Below are 16,224 nucleotides of genomic sequence, written 5' to 3'. Positions count from 1 at the left end.
TCTTCAAGAAACACATATCCCTGGTACCACATACAACGCATTGAACCGCTGGGACTACAAACACCTTGCACACGCATGTTACACTAGGGGATCCAGATGGGTAGGCATCCTAGCTCGCACCACCTTTCCTTTCAGGTCATTACAATTTCACGCGTTCCGGCTGGGAGGTTTGTCACGGTCTCCGGATGTTGAGAAGGCCGCTCAGTATACATATCCCCCAAATTTCATTCCTCCACCCAGACCGCTCTAGGCCCTCATATGCTGAACTTACCAGAAGGGGACATCATATTAGGGGGTGACTAACGCCGCCCTGGTTGGAGACTTGGATCGTTTACCGCCCCAATGTACTGAACCACAGGGGAAACTCTTGACAGACTTTATAATGGCCCTAGAACTGGTTGACGCGTGGCGTACACAGCATCCCTCAGATAGTCAGTACACCTTCCTTTCAGGGATCCATAGGAGCCTGTCACGTATTGATTATCTTTTTTGCCCAGCTTCACAACATTCTATGATTGGTGGCATAACCTTTCTGCCTAGTGGCATATCCGTCCACTCTCCGATTCTGGCTTATTACGGTGGAGTTCCCTTCTGCTCTTTTTGGGAGATGGCCCTTAATCGTTGGTATCTCTGAGTCTCGGAGATACGGGACAAGCTGATAAAGGCCACGTCGGAATACTTTGCGGAAATCAAGGGCTCCGTCGACTCAGATGTCACGTTATGGGAAGCGTACAAGACTGTGATCAGGGGTTGTGGGTGGCAGCAGTGGCAGGACATCAAAGAGAGAAACGTCAGTGATTAGAAGATATAGAACTAGAGGTGACCGCTCTCGAACACGACTTAATCGAGTCCACCTCCCCATACACTTCCTACAGACTTGAGGTAAAAGCAAAGGGAATACCACGGTATAGCCAAGGAGGCAGCACTACTGCTCTACTCAATACCGGGTATACGAAATAGGAGACAAGGCCAGTAAGCTGTTGGCATGGTTAGACAAGCGGGAATCGGCCAGTAGATGGGTGGCTGAAATTATTTCCCTTGCGGAGAAGCGCCTCTAAGTCCCCACATCCACTTCCACACTTCCACTCAGGAAGAAGCCGCTGACCTACTTTTGACCCTCCCCCTGCTGAGGTTAGATCCCCAGGATGTTGTCGACCTTGACACTCCCCTTGATCCTGAGAAGGTATCAAAGGCGATTGGGGCACTGCGCTCTGGGAAGGCCGTGCGTCCTAGTGGCCTTCCAATCGAACTCTATGAGGCGGTCTCCTCAGTCCTGGCTCCATACCGGATACGTGTGTATGGTGAAAGCGCAGACCATGGGAGTTTGCCTAAGACACAGCGCTTGGCTAACATTGCGGTCATCCACAAACAGGGGAAACCACAAGACCACTGCGGTACATATCGACCAATATCCCTCCTCGACCCAGAGGTCAATATTCCCCCTGCTGAGGTTAGATCCCCAGGATGTTGTCGACCTTGACACTCCCCTTGATCCTGAGAAGGTATCAAAGGCGATTGGGGCACTGCGCTCTGGGAAGGCCGTGCGTCCTAGTGGCCTTCCAATCGAACTCTATGAGGCGGTCTCCTCAGTCCTGGCTCCATACCGGATACGTGTGTATGGTGAAAGCGCAGACCATGGAAGTTTGCCTAAGACACAGCGCTTGGCTAACATTGCGGTCATCCACAAACAGGGGAAACCACAAGACCACTGCGGTACATATCGACCAATATCCCTCCTCGACCCAGAGGTCAATATTCTGGCTAAACTTCTGGCCCTTCGCCTATCGCCTCACCTCCACAAACAAATACACCCAGACCAATCCGGCTTCATGCCAACAAAAAATAAGGCGCTCAACCTCCGTCGCCTTTTTGGAGTATTGGACAGAGCCTCCACCATTCAAGAAGACGCGGTTATTTTGTCCCTGGACGCTAAAATGGCGTTCAACATGGTGGAATTGCCTTTCTTGTGCTCCTCCCTGGAACAATACGTTTTATGTCCTGGGTGCGTTTATTATATGCCAAACCTTTGGCCCGCGTTTCGGTAAATGGTGGCAGATTGGCGATTTTTGAGCTGGGTAAGGGCACGAGGCAGGGCTGCCTCCTGTCACCGCTGTTTGTTCTAGCACTGGCGGTATGGATCAGGGGAGACCCTTCTATTTGTGGCCTGAATTGGGCCCCGGACTAGTCGGACAGAATATCCCTCTATGCCGGCAATATTCTTTTATACCTGGTCAAACCACGATCTTTGCTCCACGAGGTGCTCCACAGTCTCACTCTTTTCCGAAAATACTCGGGCTTCACCATCAACTGAGACAAGTCATTAATCTATGTCCTCAGTGGAGACCCCCCCACGACTTCTTCCAGGTTGCACGGCTAGAAAGGCTAGCATAGTCACCGAAGGCTTCCGCTACCTGGGTCTCTATGCCGTATATACGGGCTGACATACAACACTGGAGGGCACTGCTCCTTACCTTGCTTGGTAGAGCTGCCCTCTTCAAAATGGTGGCACACCCCCGTTTTCTATACGCCCTCTAGAACACACCCTACCCTGTCTCATCACAATATTTTCAAACAATTGATTCCGAGATCCGGTCTTTGTTATGGAATGGTCGTACGCCCCGAATTGCCCTGACAAAACTCTTGCGCAGCTCGTACGATGGTGGTATTGCTCTTCCTGCAATCAAAATATATTATTGGGCCTCACAATTGGTGGTCCTTAACCACTGGGCACACCGTCCCATTACGGACCCAGCGAATGGAATGGATCGGTTCAACATGGAGGCGGATAATTATATGAGGGTGTTCTATGAAAGGTCTAAGCAACTACCATTATGTACGCCTACATTCACCACAGTCTCCATCTGGCACGAGGCCACTGCCGCGCTAGACTGGAAGGGCAAAATTTCTCGAGCTACTCCATAGCTGGAGTCCTGTCAACTGGCTATGCTTTCGAGTATGCCTGGGTTTGACAAGTTGGAATTGATTGGTCTTTCCACCGTGGGGGACATGTGGGCAAAGGGTGCGGTAATTCCATTTGATCAATTACGGATAAAGTACCAGCTGCAAGAGTGGGAGACATTCCGTTACCTGCAAGCATGTAGTGCATTAAATTAAGCCATCCCCGATGGTTCCGACTTACCCGTTTCTTCACCTCTGGAAAACAGGCTCGTCGAAGACTACCTCCCAGATAAAGCTATTTACCTAACTTACCGTAAAATACTCAATAATTTTCCGGAACCACCCGACAAACTTTGCACGAAATGGGCAGACTATATAGGGGAAATACCGGACGAGGATTGGAGGGAGGCCTTAGCATCTCCAAGGGAGGTGGTAATCCGTTCCCGCTTTAAGCTTAACAACTCAGAATACTCCACAAGGCTTATACACCTCCACAGCACTCATTGTGGATTGTGGCTCCTTGGCTACCTTCCTGCATCAATCGTGGGACTGTCCAGTTCTTCAACATTATTGGAATAAGATTTTATCTACCATGTCCCAAATATTTCTGAAACTAATAGAATCCTCCCCTAGACATTGCATTTTAAATATCTGGGATGCAACCGACCTCACCCGCACTGAACAATTATGGGTCTCCCTAGACTGCATTATTGCAAAACGTAACATTGCCAGAACATGGAAGGGAGGAATTGTACCCAGATGCGCAGATTGGGCTGAGGACATGGACTGGTGCATGCAGACTGATATATACGAGAGTAGAGGCTGCCCAGGCAAATGGACTAAAATATGGGGCCCATGGAACGAGCACAGAGGACTTTTATGTACTCCCTTTGCGGATGATGCCCCTTATAATGTGGACTTGGAGTCACCTTAAGGATTGGATGTCGCTGCATGCCAATATTGTTCACTTTATTATTTATTTTAACTCCATTAGTTGTATATGATATATATCTATTTTACGTTATGTGCTAATCCTCACAATTGCTCTTTTTTAGGTTGTTGTTTTTATTGTATTGTTATTTTGTGTTTCCTTAATAAAAAGATTTATAAAAAAAATTATGTAAAACATTTAGTAAAATTGTAGCAATAAATTGAAATAGCATATAAATTATCTAAAAATGTAATTTTTATAATTCTGTAGCCTACAAATATATGTCAGAAAATGCAACATACATCCAATCACAAAATGGGAAACTAGCATTAAGTAATTGTGAATAGACCGATAGTAATAAAATCTTCTAGCCAACCACAATTTCTCAAAATCTACTAAACAGATTAACACAAAATCACAAAAAGCACAATTTGCGGACCAAGCCTAGCTACATGACAAATCTGAGGTTATCCCGTTGATCGTTTTTTGCAGTAGCTGTTTCTAAAGAAGTGTGTAGAAACGGGGATTTTGTATTTCTGGGAGCCCCCTTTTGTTCTAGTCATCAAGTAGCACTTTTTTTTAACACTTCAGTGAGATTCATCCAACAGAGCCAGAGGTATTAGCAACACAAAAAACACTTTTTCTATGGAAAAGCAATCCTAACTATAACTATCTAGTGGCGACTATGACCAGATAATATACAAATATATATTCTCTGAAAACAAACAAAGGTTAAAGTAAAGTTACAGCTGGTGAACATGTCAGTGACAATATTAACGTTTTGAACTAAACAAAAATTAAGAAATTCACCAGTTACAGTTATCTGAGCTAACTGAAACTTGTGCCCCTACCATGCACTGCTTATGACCTCACATATTACATCTCTCCTTATTTATGACATCACAGATTACATCAATGCTGTTTTTTAATTAAGGAAGGGTGCGTGGCCCCCCTCCCCAAGCCTTATTAGGCCCTAGGGACTCCATCCCCAAGTACCACTACTAAAAGTAAAGGGGAGAGGAGCCATGTCCCCCCTTCCCGAGGTTTTTCTGGCTCCAAGGACCCTATCCCCCAGGACCCGCATTTCTTGAATGGGGGTGCCGGGGTGTCAATGCAGGGCACACACCATACACTCATTGGGGGTGGGGGTGAAGCCCTGAGGAGTCCGCAGGCCCAGCTGACTCCTCACATGCTGCAGGAGCCAGCATTACTCCTGCCTGCATAGAGCAGCTACTAATGCTGCTCCCTCTGGGTGGGAGTAATATTTTGATCTGTTTCTCTGCCCGCATCTGTGAAGGCAAAGAAACAGATCAAAGGTCTGCTCCCAGTCGGTGGGACCATTTTTAATGCTCCCGCCAGCTGGGAACAGACTTTCGATTTGCTCTTGCTTGGCAGTAGATTCAAAAAGGCTCCCGTCACGCGGAAGCACAGGCAGGGAAACTGCTATGTCCTGGCAGTGGGATTCTGAGGACATAGCTATTGAGCCAGCCCCAGAGCCTTTAATGGCTCTTGGAGGGGGGTCATGCAGCCCCCTTCCAAGTTTTCATTAATTTTAGCCCGAGTTTTGGCTCCCCGGGGCTTTGGAGGCTCGGCGAGGAGGCCGTGTGGCCCTCCTCTCCCCGTTAATATTGAAATCAGCCCCAAGGTTGGGCTCCTCTGGCCCATAGAAGCTCGGGAAGGAGGCTGTGCTGCTCCATCCCCTTATATTCAAATTTTAGCCCCTGGGGTGGGAGTCCCGGGGCCATTATTTGCTAAGGGGGTGGAGCACATGGCCCTCTCCCATTTTTTCATGATTTAGGTGGCCTATCCGGGGCCTATGATTAATGAATGCAGCCGGTTGTCTTTTTTCCAGGAGTCTTGTGGGATTTGCCACAATTTTTGGCCATTTATTTTTATTTTTGGCCCAAAGGGGAATCACTCTGGTTCCCCCACCATGGGGTCCAGGTGGAAAGTGTATCCCTACCTTGCCCCATTATATATATATATATATATATATATATATATATATATATATATATATATATATATATATATATATATATATATATATATATATATATATATATATATATTTTTTTTTTTTTTTTTTTTACTTCAGGACAGGGAACGAAGTCCCAGAGTTCTGTAAACCATGCGCTAACTAGTCAAAAGTAGCACATTTTGGAATGCGTTGTGAAGATTCGTTAAATGGGGCCAAAGTTATTAGCAACACAAGAAAAAGCTTTTCCTATGGAACAAAAGACCTAACTATAAATACCCAGTGGGGACTGCTACAGGGAGCTAAATATATATATTTTATTTAATGCAATATCCTGGCAGATCACTTATTCTGTCAAGCATTCCAAAAAGTTTCTAGCAAGAACTATTACAGTCCAAATCTTCTAACCACAGGGTGAGTCAAAATGGGATATAATGACTAAAGTTCTTGACAACAAAAGTAATCTGTGAGATTCCGTGTAACAAAATACATATCAGCAGGATTTAGCACGGTGTAGTAACAATCCACCCTTAAGAAAATGACAACATTGCACAAATTTACAGTGGTTGAAACAATACCAATTCTCTCCAAGGGGGAAATGATATATATATATATATAGTGTACATTTTCTATCAGTCCGCTTTGTTTGAGTGGCTCACCAACGTGAAAGCCATTGCCTTGACAGTGAGTGGTCAGATTCCATGTAAGACAATACCTGCCTACAGGCTTTAGCAGGGTATAATAACAACCCACTCTTAAAAGTTTTTTAGATTTAACACACGCTTTTCACAATAAATAATCCACACCTACTGCCTTTGTCACAACTTTTCATTATAAACAGATCAGACTTATCATTCCTCAATGAACTTATAGGCTTTAGTATTGGCCATAACCAGCAGATGTATGACGTTTCAACGCATGCTTTTACAACGCATGCCTTTATGACGCAAGTTTTACAACGCAAGTCGTTACAACGACTTGCGTTGGGGGGCGCTGAATAGTGAATAGTTTAATTTACTATTCCAACTCCAGTCCCCGTGGATAGTGGGGAAGGTGTGGGAAACTATTCCCTATCCCTATAAGTGGAGTGGTGTGGCTCACTGGTTAGAGGCGGCAGACCCGGGAGCAGAGGTCAGCCCAGGACCAGGGTTCAATTCCCGACGCGGCAGGGTCATGGACCAGGGTCAGCGGGCTCGACAATTCTCACCTCGGTGCCTACTCAAACCTGGGGTCCCACTCGGCAACTCTGGGCATTAGCTTGCCTAATCTCCACAACGGCCCTATCAACGCCGGGGATGCCTGGCTCCACCTTGGGGATTCCCAGTAGGGACCATCCCACAGGGAAAGCCAGGACGGGTTCCCCAGCAGTATACAGCGCCGGGACGCCCCTTTGCTGGGGCAGCTGTGCGCTTTACAAGTATACGACATTTAACATTTATCCTAGAGCGCCCCCCAGCGCAAGTCGTTGTAATGGTTGCGTCGTAAAGGTACTTCGTTGTAAAAGTTGCGTTGAAAAGGATGTTCCCCTAACCAGCTCATGACTAATGTATTTAGCATAAACCTTCGCGCCATGCAGCCATCAGGCATAGAGTCGTAAAACTAAAACGGTATACAACGTTCCAGTCGGCAAAGCAAAATACTATTTTCCTTAAAAGGAGGTAATACGGATTATCATAGTGGAAATCTTCTATTTCCACAGTTTATCAGAGCGAGTACACAACAGCCATAGCCTTATCCACTATTGTAATCTGTGGCATTCCATGTAACAAAATATCTCCCTACAGGCTCTAGTACAGGGTAATAACAATCCACCTTCAAATGCATATTGAATTTACCAAAATGATTTAGGCAATAAATGTCAGGCCTACTGCCTTTATCATAACTTCATGTAATAAACAGATCAGGCCTTTAGTTTTAATCATTGGTTTGCCACCATAGCCAATTGAGCCCTGATGTATTGAGCATACGCTTTCCCACAGGTACATGCGATACAAGCACACAACTTCTGCCCACATGCTGTGCCTGGAAAATAAATATGTGGGCGGAGTCTAACCCCTCTCTAAGCAGTATGTCTGAAGGCACTTTTTCTGTTGACCACATAAGGGAAGCAACAGTTGTGTTGTCCAGCCAGACCTAAAAAGAGCAGTACGTATGTGAGTGAAAGACAAATGGGAATGGATAGGTAGCTCTGGGGCCTGGAAGTGAACCAATATGTTCATGCAGAGCCACATAAATCAGGGACTTCAAACATAGAGCCAGGGGCGCCAGATACTTGCCAGATGTACACGAGCCAGCTCTGTGGTGCATATTTGTTAATAAAGCTGATCATGTGTGGCCATCAAGGAGGCCTGAATTATTCTATTCTTTTTTTTAGAAAACATCTAAATTCTGGGGCTGGTAGTTTTGTTTCTAACAAAGAATGGGCTAAAAACATCAGCGTGCAAAGTGGGGTCTAAAGCGGTCATGTCTCACGGACATTGGGAAACTGTGCATAAGGCAGCAGAAAAGGACACACAGATGTCCTATAAAGAAGACATCATAAATCTTGAGAGACATATGGTGTTACAATGATTGTAGCGCCCTGATACAGCCGGGTCTGGTGGCTCAGTGGACTAATGCATCCACCGCAGGGGGCTGTGTTCAACCTCATGGTCACAGGTTCAAATCCTGGCGGGTCCACTCAGGCTTTCATCCATCTGAGGTCGATAAAATGAGTACCAGTGAGTCAAACTACTCTGCGCACTCTACTTTTCTCGGGTCTTTGCTCATCCCAGCCAGGTTTTTCCCTTGCATTCTGGGGATTGTAGTCCTCTTGTATCCCTTTTTAAATCCATGCCTACAATGCAAAGGAAATGCCTGTACTGGGTAAATTACTCATGAATTACTCAGAAACGTGAAACCGTGACTGACCCCAAAACGAAACATTAAAAAAAAGCATCACTTGCCGTAATGTATTTTCAAAATGTGGGTTTTCTGAAGATCTGTCCGCAGGTGGATGAAGAACCCACGAAGGGTTTAGAAACTACCGTCCCCGAGACTACAAGAGGTGCAAAGTTTGGTAGCGAGAGAGCCTTACCTTCGGAACTTCAGATGCCAAATGATTTGCCACCAGGGCCTTCCACCCCTCTTGTCTCACAGATGATACCGAAAGGGACCGGTGAACTTTGCCCTGTGAACGTCGGGGGGCGGGGCAGTGAGTACCCCGCTGGCTGGATTGTATTCAGCTGCGAGCCCCTGGCTTATCATTAACGACTCGTGCACAGAGAGACAGATAGCGCACTGGATCATTGTTCATGTTATCTTCGCCTCTTTGCTGGAGGACTGGTGATACTGGAAACCCTCTATGGAAGCTCAGAGGGTTAATGCATTTAGGGCCATAGTTATCAAGTTTCCCTACTCCATGTATGAAGTACAACTCCAATTGCGTTTGTTCCTATGAATTCTAGGACTGGCAGTCCTGTTTTTATAATGGAATACGCAAGACTACAGCTCAAATAAAAAGCATTGAAAATGCAATAGGCCTCGCCCTCGTTTAAGTTAAAGCAATTATGTTTGTAATTAGGTGGCTTTTTAGCTTTTCTTTTATTAGTGTCTTTCAAATTTTCATATGTATATGTATGCATGCATTTATATTTGTATTTATATAGATATGCAGATGTATATATATGTTTATATATGTATGTATATATTTATCTATACTACTATAATAAAGGAAGAACTTTCAGCCTTTGAGGCGGGTAAACTCGGGAACCACAGCGCCAATCCACACACCCGATACACTGTTGGAATCGTCAGGGTGTGTAGATGGTTATAGGCTATATAAATTTTAAAAAAAGTTATTTAAAAAATTTACAGTAAAAAAAAGTAGTCCCTCCGAAGTAGCACCGGCCGCGACGTGCGTGCTTACGTCAGGAGCGCGGGGAGGAGTGGCGTCCAGGAGCGCGACGAGGAGCGGCGGACATGGCGCGGGGGAGGAGCGTTGACGTGAGGAGTAGCGGACAGGTGAGCGGCGGTGCGAGCAGCGGACAGGAGGGAGGAGCGGCAGCTCAGGTAAGGGGACCCATGTCGGGGCAGGCGGGGGTCGGGGCAGGCGGGGGTCGGTGCAGGGGGGGGACGGGCCGGGCGGGGGCCCGGGCTGCTGCACAATGTCGGGGCGGGCGGGGAAGCCTGTTGCACCCGGACAAGGTCGGGACAGGCTGCTAGTATATATATATATATATATATATATATATATACACATACATACCTATATATAAATGCATATGCATATATATATATATATATATATGACATATGTGTGCGCGTAAAGAGGTAGAGAGGTAGATAAGTAGAGAGGGAGAGGCAGAGAGAGGTAGAGCGAGAGGTAGCGTGAGAGGTAGAGAGAGGTAGAGAGGTAGAGAGAGGTAAGAGGTAGAGAGTAGAGAGAGAGTAGTAGAGTCAAGAGTGAGTAGTAGAGAGTAGAGAGTGAGTAGTAGAGAGTAGAAGAGAGTGAGTAGTAGAGAGTAGAGTGAGTAGTAGACAGTGAGTAGTAGAGAGTAGTAGAGAGTGAGTAGTAGAGTAATAGAGAGTAATAGAGAGTGAGTAGTAGAGTAGTAATAGAGATAGTAGTAGAGATTGAGAAGTAGAGAGTGAGTAGTAGAAAATGAGTAGAGCTAGAGTAGTAGAGAGTAGTAGAGCGTGAGTAGTATAGAGCAGTAGAGTGAGTAGTAGAGAGTGATTAGTAGAGTAGAGAGTAGTAGAAAGTGAGTAGTAGAGAGTGAGTAGTAGATAATGAGTAGAGAGTAGTAGAGAGTGAGTAGTAGAGAGCAGTAGAGTGAGTAGTAGAGAGTGATTAGTAGAGTTGAGAGTAGTAGAAAGTGATTGGTAGAGAGTGAGTAGTAGAGAGTGAGTAGTAGAAAGTGAGTAGAAAGTGAGTAGAGAGTAGTAGAGAGTCAGTAGTGAAGAGTAGGAGAGAGTGAGTAGTAGATAGTGAGTAGTATAGAGTAGTAGAGAATGAGTAGAGTAGAGAAGAGTAGTAGAGAGTGAGTAGTAGAGAGTAGTAGAGAGTGAGTAGTAGAAAATGAGTCGAGAGTGAGTAGAGAGTAGTAGAGAGTGAGTAGTAGAGAGTATGAGAGAGTGAGTAGTAGAGAATGAGTAGTAGAGAGTAGTAGAGAATGGGTAGAGTAGTAGAGAGTAGTAGTGAATGAGTAGTAGAGAGTGAGTAGTAGAGAGTAGTAGAGAGTAAATAGTAGAGAGTGAGTAGAGAGTGAGGAGGAGAGAGGGAGGAGTAGAGAGTGATTAGTAGAGAGTGAGTAGTAGAGAGTAAGTAGAAATTGAGTAGAGAGTAGGAGAGTGAGTAGTAGAGAGTAGGAGAGAGCGAGCAGTAGAGAGTGAGTAGTAGAGAGTAGTAGTGAGTAGTAGAGAGTGAGTAGAGAGTGAGTAGAGTGAGTATAGTGAGTAGAAAGAGAGTAGGAGAGAGTAGGAGAGAGTGAGTAGTAGAGAGTGAGTAGAGACTGAGTAGAGAGTAGTAGAGAGTGAGTAGTAGGAGAGAGTGAGTAATAGATCGTGAGTAGTATAGAGTAGTAGAGAATGAGTAGAGTAGAGTAATAGAGAGTGAGTAGTAGAGAGTAGTAGAGAGTGAGTAGTAGAGAGTAGTAGAGAGTGAGTAGTAGAGAGTGAGTAGAGAGTGAGTAGAGAGTGAGGAGGAGAGAGGGAGGAGTAGAGAGTGATTAGTAAAGAGTGATTAGTAGAGAGTGAGTAGTAGAGAGTGAGTAGAAAGTGAGTAGAGAGTAGAAGAGAGTGAGTAGTAGAGAGTAGGAGAGAGCGAGTAGTAGAGAGTGAGTAGTAGAGAGTAGTAGAGAATGAGTGGAGTAGTAGAGAGTAGTAGAGAATGAGTAGTAGAGAGTGAGTAGTAGAGAGTAGTAGAGAGTGAATAGTAGAGAGTGAGTAGAGAGTGAGGAGGAGAGAGGGAGGAGTAGAGAGTGATTAGTAAAGAGTGATTAGTAGAGAGTGAGTAGTAGAGAGTGAGTAGAAAGTGAGTAGAGAGTAGAAGAGAGTGAGTAGTAGAGAGTAGGAGAGAGCGAGTAGTAGAGAGTGAGTAGTAGAGAGTAGTAGTGAGTAGTAGAGAGTGAGTAGAGAGTGAGTAGAGTGAGTAGAGTGAGTAGAAAGAGTAGGAGAGAGTGAGTGTTAGAGAGTGAGTAGAGACTGAGTAGAGAGTAGTAGGGAGGAAGTCGTAGAGACAAGTAGGGTGAGTAGAGAGTACGAAGTAGAGAGTGAGTAGAGTAGTAGAGAGTAGGAGAGAGTGAGTAGTAGAGATGAGTAGTAGAGAGTAGTAGAGAATGAGTAGAGTAGTAGAGAATGAGTAGAGTAGTAGAGAGAGTAGTAGAGTAGTAGAGAGTGAGTAGTAGAGAGAGTAGTAGAGAGTGAGTAGAGAGTGAGTAGAGAGTGAGAGAGAGTAGTAGAGTAGTAGAGAGTAGTAGAGAGTGAGTAGTAGAGAGTGAGTAGAGAGTGAGTAGAGAGTGAGTAGTAAAGAGTAAGTACTAGAGAGTGAGTAGTAGAGAATAATAGAGAGTGAGTAGTAGAGAGTAGTTGAGAATGAGTAGAGTAGTAGAGAGTGAGTAGTGGAGAGTGAGTAGTAGAGGGTAGGAGAGAGTGAGTAGTAGATAGTGAGTAGTATAGAGTAGTAGAGAATGAGTAGAGTAGAGTAGAGTAGTAGAGAGTGAGTAGTAGAGAGTAGTAGAGAGTGAGTAGTAGAAAATGAGTCGAGAGTGAGTAGAGAGTAGTAGAGAGTGAGTAGTAGAGAGTATGAGAGAGTGAGTAGTAGAGAATGGGTAGTAGAGAGTAGTAGAGAATGAGTAGAGTAGTAGAGAGTAGTAGAGAATGAGTAGTAGAGAGTGAGTAGTAGAGAGTAGTAGAGAGTAAATAGTAGAGAGTGAGTAGAGAGTGAGGAGGAGAGAGGGAGGAGTAGAGAGTGATTAGTAGAGAGTGAGTAGTAGAGAGTAAGTAGAAAGTGAGTAGAGAGTAGAAGAGAGTGAGTAGTAGAGAGTAGGAGAGAGGGAGCAGTAGAGAGTGAGTAGTAGAGAGTAGTAGTGAGTAGTAGAGAGTGAGTAGAGAGTGAGTATAGTGAGTAGAAAGAGAGTAGGAGAGAGTAGGAGAGAGTGAGTAGTAGAGAGTGAGTAGAGACTGAGTAGAGAGTAGTAGAGAGTGAGTAGTGAAGAGTAGGAGAGAGTGAGTAATAGATCGTGAGTAGTATAGAGTAGTAGAGAATGAGTAGAGTAGAGTAATAGAGAGTGAGTAGTAGAGAGTAGTAGAGAGTGAGTAGTAGAAAGTGAGTAGAGAGTGAGTAGAGAGTGAGTAGTAGAGAGTATGAGAGAGTGAGTAGTAGAGAATGGGTAGTAGAGAGTAGTAGAGAATGAGTGGAGTAGTAGAGAGTAGTAGAGAATGAGTAGTAGAGAGTGAGTAGTAGAGAGTAGTAGAGAGTGAATAGTAGAGAGTGAGTAGAGAGTGAGTACAGAGTGAGGAGGAGAGAGGGAGAGTAGAGAGTGATTAGTAAAGAGTGATTAGTAGAGAGTGAGTAGTAGAGAGTGAGTAGAAAGTGAGTAGAGAGTAGAAGAGAGTGAGTAGTAGAGAGTAGGAGAGAGCGAGTAGTAGAGAGTGAGTAGTGGAGAGTAGTAGTGAGTGGTAGAGAGTGAGTAGAGAGTAAGTAGAGTGAGTAGAGTGAGTAGAAAGAGTAGGAGAGAGTAGGAGAGAGTGAGTGTTAGAGAGTGAGTAGAGACTGAGTAGAGAGTAGTAGGGAGGAAGTCGTAGAGACAAGTAGGGTGAGTAGAGAGTATGAAGTAGAGAGTGAGTAGAGTAGTAGAGAGTAGGAGAGAGTGAGTAGTAGAGATGAGTAGTAGAGAGTAGTAGAGAATGAGTAGAGTAGTAGAGAATGAGTAGAGTAGTAGAGAGAGTAGTAGAGAGTGAGTAGTAGAGAGAGTAGTAGAGAGTGAGTAGAGAGTGAGTAGAGAGTGAGAGAGAGTAGTAGAGTAGTAGAAAGTAGTAGAGAGTGAGTAGTAGAGAGTGAGTAGAGAGTGAGTAGAGAGTGAGTAGTAAAGAGTAAGTACTAGAGAGTGAGTAGTATAGAATAATAGAGAGTGAGTAGTAGAGAGTAGTTGAGAATGAGTAGAGTAGTAGAGAGTGAGTAGTGGAGAGTGAGTAGTAGAGGGTAGGAGAGAGTGAGTAGTAGATAGTACAGAGTGAGTAGTAGAGAGTAGTAGAGAGTGAGAAGTAGAGAATGAGTAGAGAGTGCATTGTAGAGAGTAGTAGTGAGTAGAAAGTGAGCAGTAGAGAACTAGGAGAGAGTAGAGTAGTAGAGAATAGTAGAGAGTGAGTAGTAGAGAGTAGTAGAGTGAGTAGTACAGAGTAGTACAGAGTGAGTAATAGAGTGAGTAGAGAGTAGTAGAGAGTGAGTAGTAGAGAGTGAGTACTAGAGAGTAGTAGAGAATGAGTAGAGTAGAGTAGAGTAGTAGAGAGTGAGTAGAGTGAGTAGAAAGAGAGTAGGAGAGAGTGAGTAGTAGAGAGTGAGTAGAGAGTGAGTAGAGATTAGTAGGGAGTAAGTCGTAGAGAGTTGTAGGGTGAGTAGAGAGTACGAAGTAGAGGATAAGTAGTAGAGAGTGAGTAGAGTAGTAGAGAGTGAGTAGTAGAGAGTACGAGAGAGTGAGTAGTAGAGAGTGAGTAGTAGAGAATAGTAGAGAATGAGTAGAGTAGTAGAGAGAGAGTAGTAGAGTAGTAGAGAGTGAGTAGTAGAGAGTAGTAGAGAGTGAGTAGAGAGTGAGAGAGAGTAGTAGAGTAGTAGAGAGTGAGTAGTAGAGAGTAGTAGTGAGTAGTAGAGAGTGAGTAGAGAGTGAGTAAAGTGAGTATAGTGAGTAGAAAGAGAGTAGGAGAGAGTGAGTAGTAGAGACTGAGTAGAGACTGAGTAGAGAGTAAAAGAGAGTGAGTAGTGAAGAGTAGGAGAGAGTGAGTAATAGATCGTGAGTAGTATAGAGTCGTAGAGAATGAGTAGAGTAGAGTAATAGAGAGTGAGTAGTAGAGAGTAGTAGAGAGTGAGTAGTAGAAAGTGAGTCGAGAGTGAGTAGAGAGTAGTAGAGAGTGAGTAGTAGAGAATGAGTAGTAGAGAGTAGTAGAGAATGAGTGGAGTAGTAGAGAGTAGTAGAGAATGAGTAGTAGAGAGTGAGTAGTAGAGAGTAGTAGAGAGTGAATAGTAGAGAGTGAGTAGAGAGTGAGTAGAGAGTGAGGAGGAGAGAGGGAGGAGTAGAGAGTGATTAGTAAAGAGTGATTAGTAGAGAGTGAGTAGTAGAGAGTGAGTAGAAAGTGAGTAGAGAGTAGAAGAGAGTGAGTAGTAGAGAGTAGGAGAGAGCGAGTAGTACAGAGTGAGTAGTAGAGAGTAGTAGTGAGTAGTAGAGAGTGAGTAGAGAGTGAGTAGAGTGAGTAGAGTGAGTAGAAAGAGTAGGAGAGAGTAGGAGAGAGTGAGTGTTAGAGAGTGAGTAGAGACTGAGTAGAGAGTAGTAGGGAGGAAGTCGTAGAGACAAGTAGGGTGAGTAGAGAGTATGAAGTAGAGAGTGAGTAGAGTAGTAGAGAGTAGGAGAGAGTGAGTAATAGAGATGAGTAGTAGAGAGTAGTAGAGAATGAGTAGAGTAGTAGAGAATGAGTAGAGTAGTAGAGAGAGTAGTAGAGTAGTAGAGAGTGAGTAGTAGAGAGAGTAGTAGAGAGTGAGTAGAGAGTGAGTAGAGAGTGAGAGAGAGTAGTAGAGTAGTAGAGAGTAGTAGAGAGTGAGTAGAGAGTGAGTAGAGAGTGAGTAGTAAAGAGTAAGTACTAGAGAGTGAGTAGTAGAGAATAATAGAGAGTGAGTAGTAGAGAATAGTTGAGAATGAGTAGAGTAGTAGAGAGTGAGTAGTGGAGAGTGAGTAGTAGATAGTACAGAGTGAGTAGTTGAGAGTAGTAGAGAGTGAGAAGTAGAGAATGAGTAGAGAGTGTGTTGTAGAGAGTAGTAGTGAGTAGAGAGTGAGCAGCAGAGAACTAGGAGAGAGTAGTGTAGTAGAGAATAGTAGAGAGTGAGTAGTAGAGTGAGTAGTACAAAGTGAGTAGTTGAGAGTAGTACAGAGTGAGTAGTAGAGTGAGTAGAGAGTGAGTAGAGAGTAGTAGAGAGTGAGTTGTAGAGAGTAGTAGAGAGTGAGTAGTAGAGAGTGAGTACTAGAGAGTAGTAGAGCATGAGTAGAGTAGAGTAGTAGAGAGTGAGTAGAGTGAGTAGAAAGAGAGTAGGAGAGAGTGAGTAGTAGAGCGTGAGTAGAGAGTGAGTAGAGATTAGTAGGGAGTAAGTCGTAGAGAGTTGTAGGGTGAGTAGAGAGTACGAAGTAGAGGATGAGTAGTAGAGAGTGAGTAGAGAGTGAGTAGAGTAGTAGAG

General features: G+C 44.5%; 1 protein-coding gene across 1 annotated transcript in view; it reads right to left on the bottom strand.

Annotated features, from left to right (window-relative positions):
* The window catches only part of LOC144769367 (uncharacterized), a 235,124-nt gene extending 226,151 nt beyond the window's left edge, over nucleotides 1-8,973 (bottom strand). The window contains exon 1 of the mRNA XM_078653424.1: nucleotides 8,884-8,973. The gene's annotated coding sequence lies outside the window, so the exon portion shown is untranslated. The remainder of the gene's footprint in view (nucleotides 1-8,883) is intronic.
* Nucleotides 8,974-16,224: the final 7,251 nt, after the last annotated feature.

Source organism: Lissotriton helveticus, chromosome 1_1 (genome assembly GCF_964261635.1).
Source record: "Lissotriton helveticus chromosome 1_1, aLisHel1.1, whole genome shotgun sequence".
Lineage (NCBI taxonomy): Eukaryota > Metazoa > Chordata > Amphibia > Caudata > Salamandridae > Lissotriton > Lissotriton helveticus.
This window is presented reverse-complemented; position numbering and strand designations above follow the sequence as displayed.